Raw genomic sequence first — 19192 nt, forward strand, 5'->3', positions numbered from 1 at the left:
CTTGGTTCAATCAGATAGTGAGGGGCAGACAGCAAGTATGGACCTTAAAAAAAACACCAGCGACATTCTTGACCCCACGACATCGTCTGACCCCTCCACTTGCTGGAAATTGTTCGTCGGAGAGATGTGGAAACTCTTTGTGGATAGAGCATCCAAATGACATGGTGCAGGACTTGGCATAGTCCTCATCTCACCAGACGGCCTAGTTGTGGAGCAAGCAGTCAACCTTGGATTCCCAGCATCAAACAACAAAGCGGAGTATGAAGCGCTTCTTGCAGGTCTCAAATTAGCATCCTACATGAAGGCCACCGAGCTAATGGTGTACAGCGACTCACAGTTGGTGGTAAATCAAATTTCAGGCGACTACAAGGCAAAGGATGACATGATGGCCAAGTACCAAGAATTGGTCAGAACAGAGATCAAGAAATTTGAAGTAGGAAAGATAGAACAGATTGGCAGGGAGGAAAACAGCAGAGCAAACGAACTAGCAGGCTTTACGTCAATGGCAGATATATCCAGCCCTCATCCACTACTGATTGACTGCCTACCAAGACCAAGCATTGAGGACCCCGAAAAAGAAGAGATGTGTTGCGCCGAATTAGGCCCCTCATGGATGGATCCCATCATACTGTTATTAAAAGACGACGTCTTACCGGAAGAAAAAATGAAGCCAACAAAATTAGAGCAAAGTCGCAGCGATTTTGGCTCTCCCCATCTATGGCATTGTACAAAAAGTCATTCTCAGGACCTTATCTAAAGTGTGTCCACCCCAGCAAAGTAGAAGCATTCTTGTTCGAAATACACGAAGGGGTGTGCGGAAGCCACCAAGGAGGAAGATCGTTAGCCTACAGAGCCATTTTACAAGGATACTGGTGGCCATACATGCAGGCAGACTCGGAGAAGTATGTGAAGAAGTGCAAGAAATGTTAGAAGTTCGCACACCAAATACATCAGCCGGCCAGAGAACTCTTACCATTGACCAGCCCATGGCCCTTTGCAATGTGAGGCTTGGACATAATAGGACCACTTCCAACAGCACCCGGAAACAGGAAGTTCTTTCTCGCAGCAACAGACTACTTCACAAAGTGGGTAGAAGCAGAAGCATTGGCATCAATCAAGGAAAAAGATGTGAAGAAGTTCGTCTGGCAGAATATCATTACTCCATTCGGCATACCTAAAGCCCTAATATCAGACAACAGCACCCAGTTTGATGGCAGAATCTTTAGAGGCTTTTGTGAAGAATACAAGATAAAGTTCTACAATTCTACACCGGCATATCCTCAAGCCAATTGCTAGGCGGAAGCGTCAAAAAAGGTCATCTTGGATGGACTGAAGAAAAGGTTAGAAAGAGCAAAAGGCAAATGGGCTGAAGAGCTTCCTCATGTTTTATGGGCTTACCGCACCACATCTCGACGATCAACAGGAGAAACACCATTCTCCTTAGCCTATGGCATGGAAGCAGTAATCCCGCTGGAAGTTGGCCTCCCCACAATTAGAAGCGAAAATTTTGATCCAGACTTGAATAGAGAAGCCATAGCATTGGAGCTCGACCTCGCCGAAGAAAGAAGAGAAAAAGTACTGGTTCACATCGCCTCATACCAACAAAAGTTATCCAGGAAATACAACAAGACAGTACATCCAAGACAATTCAAAATCGGAAATTGGGTACTGCGTAAAGTAATGGGAAACATCTTGGTCCCAGGAGATGGCAAATTGGGGCCTAATTGGGAAGGACCTTACAAAGTGGCCGGATTAGCTGGCAAGGGGGCATACCACTTAGAAGATGAGGACGGCAAAGCAATTCCCAGGCCATGGAACACTGTCAATCTCAAACTGTTTTATTTTTAGCTTTTCTTCAAAATACTTGTAATTTTTATTTTTCCCAATAAAACAAGTAGTTTTCTTTTCAGCATAAATGTTTTATTCTGTAAAAATCGTTTTGGTGAGTTAGAGGCATTGAAAACATAGTTAGCTGGATTAAACCAACACCCCTTCTAAGCCCAGGATAAGGATCCAGGCTGCAGGACGTTTGGTCGGAATATCCAAACACTTTACTCTATGTTGGCTAGGAAAAACCAATCTAGAGGTTGGCCGGAAAAATCAACGCTCCTCCTAAGCCCAGGATAAGCATCCAGGCTGCAGGACGTTTGGTCGGAATAACCAAACACTTTACTATAGGTTGGCTGGAAAAACCAACACCCCTCCTAAGCCTAGGATAAGGATCCAGGCTGCAGGACGTTTGGTTGGAATAACCAAACACTTTACTCTAGGTTGGCTGGAATAACCAATTTAGAGGTTGGCTGGATTAAACCAACTCTTTGAACTCTTCAGTCGAAGTAAGGATATCGACTAAAGAGTGGTTGGCTGGATTAAACCAACTCTTAGTACTCTTCAACCGATGTAAGGATATCGGCTAAAGAGTAGGTTGCCAGGATTAAACCTACTCTTAATACTGTTCAGCCAAAGTAAGGATCGGCTAAAGAATGGTTGGCTGGACTGAGCCAACTGTTAGTACTCTTCAGCCGAGGTAGGTATCTCGGCTGAAGAGTGGTTGGCAGCTATAATTAGATTGCAAGATCAAGACCAAAATAAGTATCTCGGCAAGTGAATGCCTCATCCAAGATTTCGGTTAGAAAGTAAAGTATAACCATGAAGATCAACCGAAATAAGAGTTGAACAAAAAAGCAGACTTCATTGAAAATTCAAAACAAGTACAAAGGGTGGGGCCTCAGCCCGGTTACAATTTGTTTCCAACAGCAAAAAGAAGAAAAATACAAAGTTAGTTAAACAGATCATCAAGGTCGGCATCAATATCAACTCGGAGCCCGGTTTCACTCGATAACACGGTCTCGGTTGGAAGAACGGTTTCAGTAGGCAGCTCATTGGTCGGATCTTCCACTATTAGCTCCGACCGAACCGACTGATCGACGGGATCATTGACAGTCGGGGTATCTTTGGCCACGGTGACTTCTTCGTCATCTGAATCCTCAAGAAATTGTTGCTGAAGGGCAGCAGCATATTCCGTCATAGAGCTCGGAATGAAGTATGCTGGAGCGTTGAAGACCTCAGTCTCTGGACCGTGACCGAGCTTCTCTACAGCCGCCCTCCAACTACATTTGAAGAAGAGATCCTTGGCAGCTTCACATTGTTTAATGTAAGTCGCTTCCCCCTTCTTGTAACCCCGGAGCTCGGCGTTATCAGCACTCTTCTTCAGCTGCTCTATCTCGGCGTTTTTCTTTCCCTCAAGTTTAGCCAGTTCGTGCAGATATTTGTCTTTTATCACGGCTACAGCTTTTTGTTTTTCTGCTTCAGCTGAGCTAACAAGTCCGGTCAGACGACCGTTCTTGGATTTTAGCTCGGCTATTTGCTGCCTGGCTTGTTCCAGCTCGGCAGTTTTTTTAGTCACTTCGGCCAGGGCTCGCCTTGTAGTCTTGCGAAGTTCAAGCACGCGCTTATGAGCGATGTGGCTCTTCTGCATGGCCTGCAAAAGGAGGGGAAGACTTGTAATTAAACCGAGATAAAAGTTGTGCAAATTAGAAAGGTTAACAGAAGAAGCTACTTACAAGCACCATGGATTTCGTGGCCGAACGGATAGCCCTTAGTTTGGTCAGATGCTTGTGGTGCTCCATGTTTGCTGGAAGGCAGACACTCTTGGCAAGGTTAAATGCCATTAAGTGATCTTTTTCAGCGACCACTGAGTCAGTGTCCTGAATTTCTCGGTTTTGAAAAGTGATTTTGGGTGCCCACTTGGAGGAGCTGGCTCGGTCGGAGTGCTCCGGTTATGGGCTCGGTGGAGGGCTTGGTGGAAGAATGGTTTCGTCTTCATCTTCAAGGCGTTGCTCGGTTGGGGTAGTCCGGGCATGCTTGCTTGGGCGAGATGAGGAGGGTTGTTGAGATGAAAGGGCCACCACGGTTTCCTGAGTCTGGTTCAGTGGTGGTGCCTCGGCTCGGTTTGTTTCGGTTAGCAGGGTCCTTACTCTATTCCTCTTGGCCATCTCTTGTTCTGCAGTAGTTCGGACCAGGTTAATTTGTGGCAAGGTTGGATCCGGTTCAGGAGATGCTTCCAGCAAGAAGTCTGTTACTCTGGCTTTTCGTCGACTGCTGTATCTGTACGTCGGTTCAAAATTCAGCAGCTTGGCCCAACTTCTTTCAGGATATCGTAGTGCGGCGCGAAGTGTGTTTAGATTGGGGTAGCTGTACAGTGACTTGAGGTGGGCTGAATCTGCATAAAGAAGACAACTGTCAGTTCGGTTCAAGAACAGGAAACCGAAATAAAGGGAGGCATACAAAGAAGCCGAGGTAATTATACCGGGGGTTCATTTCTTCCAGTTTATACTGCGGCTTGGAATCTAGGCTTGGTGGTCTTCAAAATTCCCAGATACCTAAAAAAAATCATCATCGTTCAAGTCTTTATCCGGCGTGTCCGTTATTATTTTCTCTTGACGACGGCGTATTCTTAGATAATAGACCCGGCCATCTTCTTTTTGATCCTATGGAATATTGATGGAAGAGTTCGGCTAAGCCGAGGTTAATGCCAGCTCGGCGGTTTAGTTCGGCTATACCATTAATTATGCGGTATGAATTTGTGAAAAGTTGGGTGGGGCATATCCTAGTTTGCCTAAGGAATTCACAAAGTAAAGACTGTACAGGGAATCTCAGTCCGGTTTCTATAATGGACAAGAGGGTAAAAGGTACAAAACCTTGGTTTCCCCATGGTGTGATATCTTGTTCGGCTAGGGTGAGATGGACATCGTCAGGAATGTTATACTCCCTTCGGAATTCGGCCAAGCCACCAGGTGTGTCTACTAAAAACCTATACTTTCCCATTTATGGTTTAAGTTATGAATAAATTAAATCAGAGTTTTAGCTCGGTCGAAGAAAGGTGCTGAGTAGCTCGGTTGAGCGCTTAAAGGAGTGCCTGGGCAACCTAAGTCTGCAAAGTGAAAAATGAAGGTGTTAAGCACAGATCGATTGGAGCGTGCTAAAAGAAATACAGGCAAGATAAATAAAGTCCTAGCTCGGCTATATGATTTGCTTCGTGACTTAGCTCGGTTGGAGCAAGGGGTCTGTTAGCTCGGTGTCAGCAAGAGGTCTGTCAGCTCGGTGTGGACGAAGGATTTGTTAACCCGATTGAGCCTCTAGGGGCAGCATTCTTAGCTCGGTCTGAGTTAAGAAGGCTGGTTTAGCCTCAAGTTATAGCTCGATCGAATTTGAGGCTTTCATATATACTGTTACAGATCTGGTACGGATCCATAGCTCGGCTAAGTTAAACAAAGCAAAAGATGGTTTGACTTAGTGAAACTACGAGTTTAACATAAGTGCTAGTCCGGTTGGTAGTCTGGTTGGATTGACATCAACTACAAACAACTTTTTACTCCGGTTACATCGTGATTTTGGATTAAATACAGCGTTTTACAGGTAGTTTCATGAATACAAAGTGGTTTTTACAAGGTGTTTTCCAGAAAATGCAAGGCATAGCACAAAATGGAAAAAATATGTTTTGCAAAAACACAAACACTATGCTATGGATTGTATAAAGCGAGTGCAAAAACAACAAAAACAAGAGAGATTTGAGTAACTTATCAAGTCAAGCGGCACTGAAAGATGGAAATGGCACTAGGAGGCAAGAGCTTCGCAGTTACCAGATTGAAGAACAAAAGAGGCTCAGAGACGAAAGAGAGAGAGGGAGATGAATAGTATGAGAATGATTAAAAAATGCTAGGGTTTGTTTTGTGAAGGAGAAAGGACAAAAAAGAGTGGGACTATTCAAAAAACACGGAGTACGAAGACGGCGTGACAGCTGCCTTGGGCCAATCAGAGTATGCCACGTGTCATAGGAATGAGAAGCGATTCAGTTGGTGTGGTTGAAGAGACGTTTTGACCAGACAGGTACAACCCGGTGTGAATTTAGCTCGGCTAGAAAGGCTATAAGGGTTTTTAACCCGGATGGAAAGGCTAAAGGGTTTTTAGCTCGGTTGGAAGGCTGAAACTTTTTAGCTCACCTGGTGACAGGTAATCCCTATCATGCAGTGCAGATGGAATTAAGGGGCAATTGAGAGGGTAATTTATATGTAAATTAGGTCGAGCTGGGCAATGGGCTGTTCTTTGGGACGTAATGAAGACGCTTGGGAAATGGGCCACGGTCAAGTGTTAGCTCGGTCCAAAGTAAGGCTTTTGCCGCCAGACTAAGTAAAAAGGCTTGGTAATTAGTCTGGTCCTAAAAAGAGCAACGGTTAGTTCGGTCACCGCGACTAGAAGAAGTTAGTTCAGTCACGCCATTCGGAGCTGAGGTACGGCGACTTCACACGGTAAGCCTAGCTTTGGTTAGCCCGGTCTAAGTTTGCTACGGTTAGCTCGGTCTCAATAGGTGAAACCGGGGTACAAGCTGTGAAGACAGAGCCGGGCTAACTAGAGTTCGGTCGTTTTGTCCCGTTTAGCATGGCTATGTTATCTCGGTCGTTTTGCCATACTACCGGTTTGAAACCATCTCACTTGGTTTAAGCAGTGAGGGGGGTGTTAAAGGATAAGCATTATCTTTCAGGAGTATGAATCCTAAGAGGACTCTACATGGGAGAGTAAAAGTCCTACTAGGATTATGCCACACGGAACCTACAAAAGCTCACAAGCATCACCTATGGAGAGGTAACACACAACTTTGACTCTCGAATTCACAGAGCTTTTTATCTGTTTGTCTATTTTGCTGACTTAGGCATCGGAGAGGTATCCGGCACACACCCGTCGGCTAGCTCACGTTTGTGTTTTCAGGGAGTAAAGCGACGACGTACGGAAAAGCGCAGACTTGATCAACAGGATTATACGGGAAGAATATTTCATACCCGTACAAATACATATTAACCAAATCCTTATTAAAAAGATAATTGCACTAAAATCCCTCAACTACTTTTTATCCTTTATTTATGAATATGTATCCATTCGTCATCCATTATAAAAATCGTTTTTAGGTGGCTTACAAGGACGAAATTGATATATTTTATAATTAAAGAATTAAAATATATAAATTTATAAATGAAAAAATAAAATAATATTTATTATTAATAGTTATGAGTATGTTGGTGACAATGACTAGCTTTAATGCGGATAAGTTTTGTTTGATAGGGAAGGCTTAGGGGTGTAATTTTGGCCCGTGGCTCGCGGGTGGCCCGAAGCCCGCCTGCGGCTCGAGGTGGGCTTGGGCCATCGTTTTGAAGCCCGGCCCGCTTGGCCCGCTCAAGGCCAACCTAAAAGCCCGGCCCGCCCGGTCCACCCGATGCCCATTTTTTATTAATGGAAAATAATAAAATTTTGGTGGGAAAAATTTTAAAAAATTGTTTAGGCCTGCCCAAACCCGTCCAAAGCCCGAGCCCAGGCCCAAGCCCATGGGCCCGTCCAAAGCCCGAATATCTTGGGCCTAGTTTTCTGGCCCGTTGCCCGACCCGATTTTTTTGGCAGGAGCCCGCAAGGCCCGACATGGGCCCGGCCAGGCCTGAGCACAAATGCATCGGGCCGAGCCAAAATTACACCCCTAGAAAGGCTGTCTAAAGGTAAACATTGTTCCTCAAAAAAAATAAAAAATAAATAAATAAATATAAAATAAAATTAACAAATATATAACAAATACTTCCTCTATTTTAAAATATTAGTCATTTATTCTATTTTTTATTAAAGAAAATTAGTCTAAAATCCCTCTCATTTTTAATACAGTCCCGCTGCATACCCCCAGTGGGGGTCGCGCCCCCAGTGACGTGGCGCGCCCGCACTGGCTGAAAACTCAAAAAAAAAAAAAAATAGTTTTTTTTTTGGGCCAATCCCGGAGTGACACCTCACTGGGGGTCGACCCCCAGTGGGGGTAGGAAGCATTTTTGTTTTTAATAATGGAAGAGGTCCATAATATTATTTTGTGATATCTAAGGTCCCTCAATCTCACACCCATATATCACAGAGAAATTTAACTCTCTTAAATCAAACTTCATTTCTCTCTCTCTGTCTAACTCTTTAGCTCTTGCTTTTTTTTTTTTCTTGAATTCTCTCTGGCATCGAATCTGTGCTAGATTTCCTCAAAAAAAAATGGCTTCTGCGACTCCAAATCGGCTCTCATGGAGGACTTCCTTGAGAAGTCTGAATTTTTCTCCTTTGATTTCGAGAAGTTCATATTCCCTATGCTTCCGTCTCTTCCTCTGGCGATCCGCCAAGCAGAGGATGGAGGAGATGATTCTTTTGAGGAACTCGTCGGCTTCTGTTCTTGCACCACGGATTTGTGTTCTTGTGGTATAGAGCTCTTTATTTTTGAATAAATTGTTTCGTCGTATGAATGATTTCTACTATTTGAATTTTTGTTAGATTTAATTTCTATTTGCTACCTATGAATTTGAAATTTTTGTTTCCTTTTATCATTTATTTTTTTAATTAGATGTCACGTTATGTATTTTTTGTGTATAAATTGAATATCTTTCGTTCTAGTTTGTCTTTGATTGTATTGACTGTGTTCTAGAACTATTCTCTGTTGTTCTTAAAATGCATTATAATTGTAATTAATTTGAATAAAACCATCATTCAGTTGGATTTTTAACTTGGCATTTTGATCAATTTGCTTGATTCTTGCATTTTTTTCCCACTGGTTTGAACCCAAAGTAATTCTCTGCATGTAATAAGGCAAATTTCTCGGGTTTGGAGAGAATTTCTTTGGTTTGGAAAGAATTTCTCTGGAAAGTCCAGAATTTTATCTGGATCGACTTGAGGGACCTTAGATATTATGAAAATATTGAATGTCTTTTATCCTATAAAATCTTAATATCAGGGACCAAAAAAAAAAAAAATCCCATCTTATTATTCTAAAATATTAGTTTATTTTTAAACATTAAGGGCAAAAATACACATGAATTTCTTATTTTGCCATTCTTTTAAATTGAATAACATTAATATTTTTAAAGTGTTATAATTTTACAATTTTGAAAAATTAATATTTTTGAAGTATAATAATTGTACTACTAAAAAAAATTAAATTTCCTAAAAAAAACTAATATTTTGAGATGGATGGATTATATATTTCAAGTTTAGAATCGTGTTTTATTGTAGAACTTTAAAAAAAAAAAAGAATTTAAGAAATAAATTATATTAAAAAATATAAGAGAAATTAAAAGAAAAACCTTGCTTGTTTCCACTTTTCAAAAAACACTTTTCAGAAAATTATACTTTCTTATTTTCTGTGTTTTTTTATTTTTACTGAATTTTTTTAATATTTTAAGTAATTTTTTTTTACTTTTTAGACACACCTAACATAAATACACCTAAAAAATAAAAAAAAATTAAAAAAAATCTTTTAAAAATTCACTAAATACCAAAAATATAAAAAAATGCAAGAATTCAGTACATTTTTTGTATTTTTATGTATTTATTAATTTTTTAAAATATTTTTTGATAATTTTTTTACTTTTTAGATACATCTAAGTAAGGTGCATCTAAAAAAGTAAAAAAATGTTTAAAATTTAAAAAATATTCACTAAAAACAAAAAAACACGAAAATAAAAAAAGTCAATTTTCAAAAAACTTAATTCAAAAAACTCAAACCAAACACACTGAATATGTTTTGATCCTTATAACAAAATAAATCTTTAATTTTTAATTTTATGAATTTAAACTTTTACTACTTTGATTTCTTTTCAATCTAAACAAATTGCCAATTTTTGTTAAGTAAATTTGACTAAAAAAAATACATTTTAATCATTAAACTCAATATAAATTTATGTAAAATGTCTAAAGTATACTTTTTTATTGAGTTTAATGACTAAAATATATTTTCTCAAGCAATTTTACTTAACAAAAATTGACAGCTGATTTAGATTGCAAATAAATCAAAATATTAGTAGTTTAAATTGAAAAAAATAAAAAATTCAAGATTTATTTTGTTATAAGTAGAGCTGTGCAAAATATCGTCTAATTTGCTAAAACCTCACCGATCTGTACTGTTTTATCTGCTAAACGCCGATTAAACTTTAAAATTTATAACTTGCCTTTGAAATCGTTTCGCTTCGCTATAGTTAAGACACATATATTTTTTAACCTCTAATGAAATATTAAAGTAAAAATGAGTGTGATAAATATTTAAGATGTGAAATTTATTACAAATAAGTAGTTATATATATGAAAAATATTAGTATGTAAAATTAATTTGTATTATATATATAAAAAATATTATACATATTATTATATAAATACTTGATAATTGATTAGGAATATTTTTCAATCCACTAATCTATCCCAAATGTCCAAATTGTGATTTTTTTTATTTGTCAATCCGTCATTTAATTGAATAATTTTACTCTTAAACCATTCAAACTGCATCGTCCACGTCACAGTTGTAAGGTAAAATTCTCTTTTGAGCTCGTTTGGGATGTGGGTTGGCTTTTTAGTTTTTTAACTATTTTAGCCTGGGCTAAAAAGTCTCGTTTGAGATAAATTTTTTGACTTTTTTGACTTTTGTGAGAGAAAAAATGAAATGATTATAGTTTAGATGTGACATTTTATCCTATTTGTCTAAAATAGCCTATTTTGTCTTATATAGCTATTTTAGCCCAAAGCTTCATCCTAAACGAGCTCAAATATATATATATATACACACTAGTTTAAAAGGCTCATGCAAGGCACGAATTATTATTACAGTATATTTAAGTTTTGTATTTTGATAATTTTTTAAAAATTAAAATATTGTTCTATGAAATTGAATAGAATAAATCATTAGGTATATAATAGAATTATGTGGTATGATATGTATCATTTTTTGATTTGTTATACAACCAATGATGTAGACTTTAATTTTATTACCATATCATTTTGGGTGAATTTATGAGTCTTTAACATTTCTTCTAAATTTATAAAAAAAATGGATGAATTACACCAACGGTCCCTATAGTTTGGGATTTGTGTCACTTTGGTCCATAACTTTTCAACCGTGACACATTTGATCCTGAATTTTAAATCTTGTTCCAAATAAGGACAATAAAAGATACTATTAGATTTTTCAAGGGTAAATTTGTCAATTTGATAAAATATAAATTAATTTGACAAAAATAAATATCAAAAAATTAATTTTGAATTTTTTAAAATTATTTGTACCTACTAAAGATAAAATTATATAAAATTGATAAATCTTTTAAACATTTATTTTTTTTACCAAATTAATTTTTATTATGTATTTGGATGATGATCATGTAATTTTTATTAATTTTTTATAATTTTAAAATATTTTTTTGACATTTATTTTTGTCAAATTAGTTTATATTTTATCAAATTGACGATTTTGCCATTGAAATTAAGTAATGGTATGTTCAATTGTCCTTATTTGAAACAAGATTCAAAATTCAGGGTCAAATGTGTCACAATTAAAAAGTTAAGGACTAAAATGACATGAGCCTCAAACTATAGGGACTGTTAGTGTAATTTGCCCTAAAAAAAATAAATTATGGTGTATATAGCTTTTCTCAACAGATAAATATAAAACAAATATTAAGATAATTCTTCCATCTAAAAAAAACTATTAAGATAATTCACTAAACTAGTAAAGAAGCAAAATACAATACATATATATATATATATATATATATATATATATATATATATATATATACAAATAACTAATTTTATTAACACATAAATCATAGTCGTATAACGAATGACCAATTTTATTAATAAGTAAATTATTAAGTAAATTAACAATTTGTAATGATATGAAAAATATTTTTCAGTTAACCATTTTGTTAATAAATAAATCATTAAGTCAATTAATAGTTTTAGATGATATGAGAAATAATTTTCAATAAATAATTTTGATAATTTATTATTGCATAGGAGATTTTTTTTTTCCCCGTTGAGTATTGTGTTAAATGAAAATTTATAACAAACAGTAGTTGTAATTTTTAGTATTATAAGACCAATTCTTATTTTAAACAAACCTTATAGGTGTATTTATAATTTATTAAAAAATAAAAGATTTATGTTTTATAATTGTCCAAGAATGTTTGCGTAATTACAAAAAAATTTGTTTCATGATTGACTAAGAATATTTGTGTAATTACGAAAAAACCTTACATAATTGACCAAGAATATTTGCGTAATTACGAAAAAAATTGCACTCAACATATGGGCCACAATTAGTAAATTATTCAAAATAAAAAGACAAAATCAAAAAAAAAAGATAAATCTTATGCAGCTAAGCAGTTCTTATATATATATATATATATATATAATTTTCTCAAAATAATAATCGTTAGATATAAGAAAAGGAAAAAAAAAAAAAAACCTAGTCGCAGCGCCGGATTACCAAAGCGGCTCTGATTTCATGTCTAGAAAGAGAATCCATTGCAGGCTATTTTCAGACCTTCGAGAAAATCTCTCGTGGCGTTTGAATCTACCTTTCCCAATTCGCCTGTCTCACAGACAACAATTACCCATCACCCAAAAATGGGTGGCCTCTCTTTGCTCTCTCCTCGTCATTCAAAGCAAACCCATTGATCGCAAGCGAACATTCCACTCTTTTCCAACCAAAGGAGATCCTCAATGAGGTACCCAGTTCTCTTCTCGTTCTAAATCTACTTAATTCATTGTACTTGGCTTGAAGTTCGTAATTGAAAGTGTTCTTGTTGATTGGTATTGAAAGATAGTGAACTGAAGTATGAAGCTCGGTAACTGTTCGATAAAAGTCCTGAATGGTTAGTCTGAAATGAATTGTTTGTCTTGTTAACATTTTCATGTTTTGAGTTTAAATTTTTTTTTGGGGTTGAAGTTGAATCTTAATTGTGAAGAATTGTATAATTTCCTAGTGTTGTATGAGCTGCTTTTGTGTTCAAGCTTGCTTTCTTTATTTCACAATATTGTTTACATTGTCCTTTGGAGTTTAGATGGAAAAATGGATGGCTAAAGAATTGGAAAAAGAGTGATGGTCCATCTATTTGCTTGGGTGTTTAATGAGAGGAAAGACACAAAACGAAAGTGAGAGCATTTTGATGAACGGAAAACCAAATAAAGGATATGAATGTTCTATTTTCAGAGTCATATGGGAAAATTTAGGAATCACTAGAAAAAAAGGGTCACAGGCAAAGCCATCAAACAAAAACTAATTTAATAAATTTATCCTTACCTGCCAAATCCTTCCACTTTTTTGGGGAAAGAATAAGTGGATCTAGATTGGTCGTGCCTTCCTTATTTTCTTTATTGTCATAACAATTTGAGTGTCCAAACAAATCTTCTACTACCTGTTTTCAATCTAAACAAACTATCAATTTTTATTAAGTAAAATTGACTAAAAAAGTGCATTTTGACCATTAAACTCGGGTATAAATTTACGTAAAATGTCTAAATTATATTTTTTTATTGAGTTTAATGACTAAAATATATATTTTTTCAATCAATTTTACTTAACAAAAATTGATAGTTAATTTAGATTGAAAACAAATCAAAGTATTAGAAATTTAAATTGAAAAAATAAAAAATTCAAGGTTTATTTTGTTATAAGTAGGGTTGTGTAAAATATCATTTAATCCACTAAAACTGCACTAATCTGCACTATTCTATCTGTTAATTGCAGATTAAATTTTAAAATTTATAGTCTGTCTTCGAAATAGTTCCGTTCTGCTATAGTTAATACGGATATATTTTTTAACCTCTAATGAAATATTAAAATAAAAATGAGTGTGATGAAAAATATTTAAGATGTGAAATTTGTTAGAAATAAATAGTTATATATGAAAAATATTCGTATGTAAAATTAGTTTATATTATATATATGAAAAATATTATACAAATTAATGTTATATATTATACAAATGATTGATAATTGGTCAGTAATATTCTTCAATCCGTCAATCTGCTCCAAACACCCAAATTGCGATTTTTTTATTTGTCAATCCGTCATTTAATTTAATAATTTTACTTTCAAACTATCCGAACCGTACCGCGCGTAAGGCTACAAATGAGCCGAGCCAAGCCGAATCGAACCGAACTTTACTGAGTTTGAGTTCGGCTCGTTTACTTATTGAGCACGTTTATTGAGTTCGAACTCAACTCAATAACTAACCGAATTTCTTATTATTATTTATATATTAAATATTTATTATATAATTTAAATAAAAATAAAAGAGCTAAGCTTGATGAGCCAAATTTATTCGAACTCGAGCTTAAGCTCGGCTTGTTTACTAAATGAGCTGAACCAAACCCTTAACAAGCTGAACTAAGCCAGCTCTCGAACAACTCGGTTCATTTGCAGCCTTAACCATGCGCACATATAAAATTCTCTTATATATATATATATATAATTTTCTCAAAATAATAAAGGAGGCTACTATTAGCACCTACCTAACTTTTTTGGACCCCGTATTTTTTTGAACCTCCACTTTAAACTTTAAATTTTAATAAGATTTTTTTGAACACTCCACTTTTACCCATATTCATAATATCATCACACCTAAGTACACACCCACCTAATTTTACATACTCTATTTTCTTTTTCTCTCAGTAAATGATGAACGATTGAGAACAACAAATGATTGAGAGACAAATTAACTGTCCCTCTCTTCTCTTTCTCTCATAAATGATAGTCTCTTTCTCCTTGTTATTGTAAACAACGGTATCTTAGTTGAAAATTTCGTTGGAAATCTCTGTCTCTTTCTTCTTCTCTTAGGTAACCTCCAACTCCCCATCACATATTACTTTTTTTTGTTTATTTCGAGTAAAACCCTTGATACAACGGGTTTTAGAGGGAAAAACCTTTAGATAAAACAAAAATAGGGAAAAGAAATCCTACAAAATGGAACTGTTCAGTATTCCAATGCCGAACAAAATGTTTATGTTCAGCACTGTACTACTGAACAAAACCTTAACTGTTGGCAAACTAGTATCGAACCGAACTGAAAATGACCCAGAATCATAAATACAAAATAAATAAACTTACTAATGCAACGCCAACCTTATCACAGTTGTTGTTATCGTCCTCCATTACTCTATAAGTATCAACGAGTGGTGAAAACAACTACAAATGTAGAAATCTGTTGTCTGTAATAGGATTGTTTGCAACGTTAACTGATTAGGTAATTTTCAAATGTTTTTCATTGAAGATGAATACGTGAGTTTAGGTTGGTGATGAAGAAGAATACGATTAGACTTTAGATTGGTAAGGAATATGTGGAGGTGGGTGTATAATATTGTAGAGTATCATTCTAATTGTTTTCATTTGGTGGGTGGTGTTTCGTTAAAAATTGTTCTTTAATGCAATTTTACTTCGGTGTATAATTGTAATTAAAAAAAAAGTAAGAATCGGAGGATCTAAAAAATTAGGTAAGTGCTAATAACAACCCTCATAATAAATCGTTAGATATAAACGAGAAAAAATTTTTTGGTTACAGTGCTGGATTACCAAAGTGGCTTTGATTCCATGTCCAAGAAAGAGAATCCATTGCAGGTTATCTTTCAGACCTTCGAGAAAATTTCTCCTTTCCCAGTTCGCTTGCCTCACAAACAACAATTACGAATCACCCACAAATGGGCGGCCTCTAAAGCATGCAGCTCAATAATTGTTCTATACAAGTCCTAAATTTAGAGTCTGAAATGAATTGTTTGTCTTATTAACATATTCGTGTCTTGAGTTTATTTATTTATTTATTTATTTTTTTTTGGGTTGATGTTGAATCTTAATTGTGAAGAATTGTATAATTTCCTAGTGTTTGGGCCGAAATTAGTATGAGTCGCCTTTGTGTTCAATCTTGCTTTCTTTATTTCATGATATTGTTTTACATTGTCCTTTGGAGTTTAGACAAAAGATGAAGCAAAAATGGATGGCTAAATGGGAGAGGAAGGTAAAGGAAGGGAAATAGAGTGATGGTCCATCTATTTGCTTGGATGTTTAGTGAGAAGAAAGACACACAATGAGAGTGAAAGCATTTTGATGAATGAAGAACCAAATAAAGGATAGGAATATTCTATTTTCTGAGTCATATGGAAAATTTAGAAATCACTAGAAAAAAGGGTCACAGGCAAAGCCATCTACCACAAACTAATTTATCCTAATCTGCCAAATCCTTCACTTTTTTGGGGAAAGAATAAGTGGATTTGGATCGATCATGCCTTCCTTCTTTATTTTCTTTATCGTCAGAACAATTTGAGTGTCCAAGTAGATCTTTCCTTCCTTCTTTCTTTCTTTTTTTTTTTTTTTTTTTTCCTTTTTAAACTTTACTTTCACTCCTATGATGTCCAACAAAAAAACATTATTAGTTCATAATTCCATTAGTAGTGCCCTCCTGTTTGCTGATGGGAGGGCAATGAGGTTTGCAGGATGATGCCACTCTAGGTAGGACATGCAATTTTGTTGTTTATGTCAAGCCAATTTGCAGTCATACGCAACTATTGATGCCTTGAAACTTGCATCATAGCCTTCACTTAATTCAATGCGTTTTAGAGGAGCATGGTATTTTGTTTGGATGTGGTTGCATTCTAAATGAATTTGTTGAATGGAATTGTATTTTATCATGATTGTCTCTGTTATACAGGAAAGCAACTCAAGAGGGGGTGAATTGGGTTATTAAAAAATTTGGTCAGAAAATAGATTTCAAAAGACTAAGTGATTAAATGCAGCAGACAATCAATAAATACACAGAAAATAAAAGGAAAGGAAAGAAGAGTTCAACACAAGGATTTATAGTGGTTTGGCTCATCAGTCTACGTCCACTCCTCAAGAGACCTCATTGAAAATTTCTTCATTACGAATTAATGCACCACCAAACTTCACCTAGCTTGTGGATTTTTACAAAGGACTTACTTCAGTCTGTTGAGGACCTTCTAACTAAATGCCTCACTTTATAAGTGTTTCACTCAAAAAATAAGGAACAATAATACAAGGTACAACTATCATCTTTTACAAATATTCTCTCAAAAGATAGATATGAAAATGTAAGCTCACAAGTAACTAAATACTCACTCAGATATGACAGTGGAAGTATATTAAATGCTCTTAAATGCTCTGGGTTTCTTGTATTGTAAAAGTGTATAGATCGAACAAGGAGAGCTTCATCTTTATAGCATTAATGGCTTCTAGCTGTTGGAGAGAGGAGATTTGAATCTTCTAGCTATTGGAACAAATCATGGAGGATATCTTCCAGCTGTGTTTGATTAGCGTATGGCGAACGCAGACTGTAGGCAGGACTTGGTAAGAGAAGGTTCATTAAATGCACAAGCTTTTATTTAATGCTCAATCTCATAAGTCAACTCCATGGTAGAAGATATGGTGCCAGAAGATCTGCTCAGAGGTCAGAAAAGATGACATACTTTGCACATAAATAAGAAAAAGTGGCTGAGAAAAGGACTATGTTAGTCCAGATCTGATTTGGCAGTTGGATTTTTGAAACCCATATGTTAATCATATTGTTTAATTTTGATGATGTCTAAAATATTATTTAAAAATTTTGAATTTTTAATACACGTATTATTTGACACAAAATATTATCTGTTTAAAATATAAGTTGTATGATATATTTTTTTATAACTATTATTTAAATGGAAATATTTGAAAAATTTTACTATTCACTTTTTGAAAAATTAGATTGATCACTATTCATCTTTTGACAAATTGATTGATTGTATTATTTTGACAAATTTGATATTGATGGATTGTCTTGTTTTGACAAAATTGATATGAAGTGGTAGAATATATTTAGTTTAAAATCTCTACAACACATACAATATTTTAAAGAGGGCATATATTTTCAGATCCATCATAAATATTATTTAAAGAGATTTTCTGTGTATGCAAATATTTGATTAGAACATTATATACATAATGCATACAATACAAATAGCATACATCACGGGAGCAATTAGATTTTTTTTTACACAACATTGATTGTATCATATATATTAGCATGTGAAAAGTCATACATGACATAATTTCAATTACTTTTCTTTTTGCTTTTTTGTACACTTTTGACTAAAGCCTAAAAGTGTTCAAATTTGCAAGATTGCAAATTTTCCTTCTACGTGATTCTCTTTCAGATTGATTCAGCTGACGTCTTGAGGAGCGTCTGTATTTTCCAACGGGTATATTTTTGGGTATAAATAGAAGTGTTGTGTGTGGAGAAAAATCAAGAACTTGAAGAAAAAAATTTCTGTGTGCTTCCAAATTTTGAGTATATTGTATTCTACTCTTTCACTTTTAGATCTAAGTGTAGCATTTGTTCTTATACTTTCATATTTACTATTTGTGAGAGAATTATTGTAAAAGATTGTTTAAGTGCCACTTATTTTTATTCATTATTTTTTGAGAGATTTTTGTAAAAGTGAGACATTTATTGTTGAGTGAGACTCAATAGATAAGAATAAGTCTTGTGTAAAATCCACAAGCTTAGTGAAGACTTGGTGGTGTATTAATTCATTTTGATAGTAAAGAAATTCTCAAGGAGGTTCCTTGGGGAGTGGGCATAGGTTTAGCGTGCTGAACCACTATAAATCTCAGTGTTTGATTTTTTCTCCCTATCTCTCTTAATTTTTTATTTTGATAATTATTATTCTGTTTTATATTTGTTAAAATTCTAAATATCGAGTTTATAAATTTTAATATTGTAATTTTTTTTAATAACCCAATTTACCCCCTCTTGGGTTGCCTACTTGGGATAACAATTGACATCAGAGCCTAAGCTCTAGTTTGTGTAACTTAACCGTCTTAGAGTAAATCATAGCAACCCTTAGTTATTCCTTACCTAAGGGACAAGCATCTAATAGGCCACCACTGTTTAGCAGCACAAATTTTAACTATTGAAAAACTAGGATGACCATACCTGTTCAATCTAATGATTATGAATGTTGAAAAATTATTTGCAATGGTCCAAAAATTCCTACTAAAATCATAGATGGCCTCAATGTACCAAAACCTAAAGATGAGTAAAATGAATCAGATATTACAATTGTCACGACCCAAACTCGCTCCTATGGGTTCAGCGTCGTAACCGGCCAGTAATTCTTGGATTACCAAAGGTCTCTAAACAGGATAACATAAAATAGGGGCTGCGGAAGTAAATATACAAAATTAACATAGTCCATAGAGCTGTGCAGACATACATGAGACATATATTTTCAAACAAACTTATATATATATATACAGATGCGTCGACAAAAATACATCAGTCTTACGTCTCCCAACTACACAGATAGGGTCAAAGGG

At 35.1% G+C, this 19192-nt stretch overlaps 1 long non-coding RNA gene across 1 annotated transcript; it reads left to right on the forward strand.

Moving 5' to 3' along the window:
- The first annotated feature begins 12253 nt into the window (after nt 1–12253).
- On the forward strand, nt 12254–17476 carry LOC145819966 (uncharacterized). The gene is made up of 3 exons (XR_014360799.1): nt 12254–12554; nt 16530–16878; nt 17023–17476. It is a non-coding gene; the product is annotated as an uncharacterized LOC145819966 (long non-coding RNA).
- Nucleotides 17477–19192: the final 1716 nt, after the last annotated feature.

The sequence above is a fragment of the Camellia sinensis genome, chromosome 2 (assembly GCF_055761805.1).
Source record: "Camellia sinensis isolate YWXY chromosome 2, ASM5576180v1, whole genome shotgun sequence".
Lineage (NCBI taxonomy): Eukaryota > Viridiplantae > Streptophyta > Magnoliopsida > Ericales > Theaceae > Camellia > Camellia sinensis.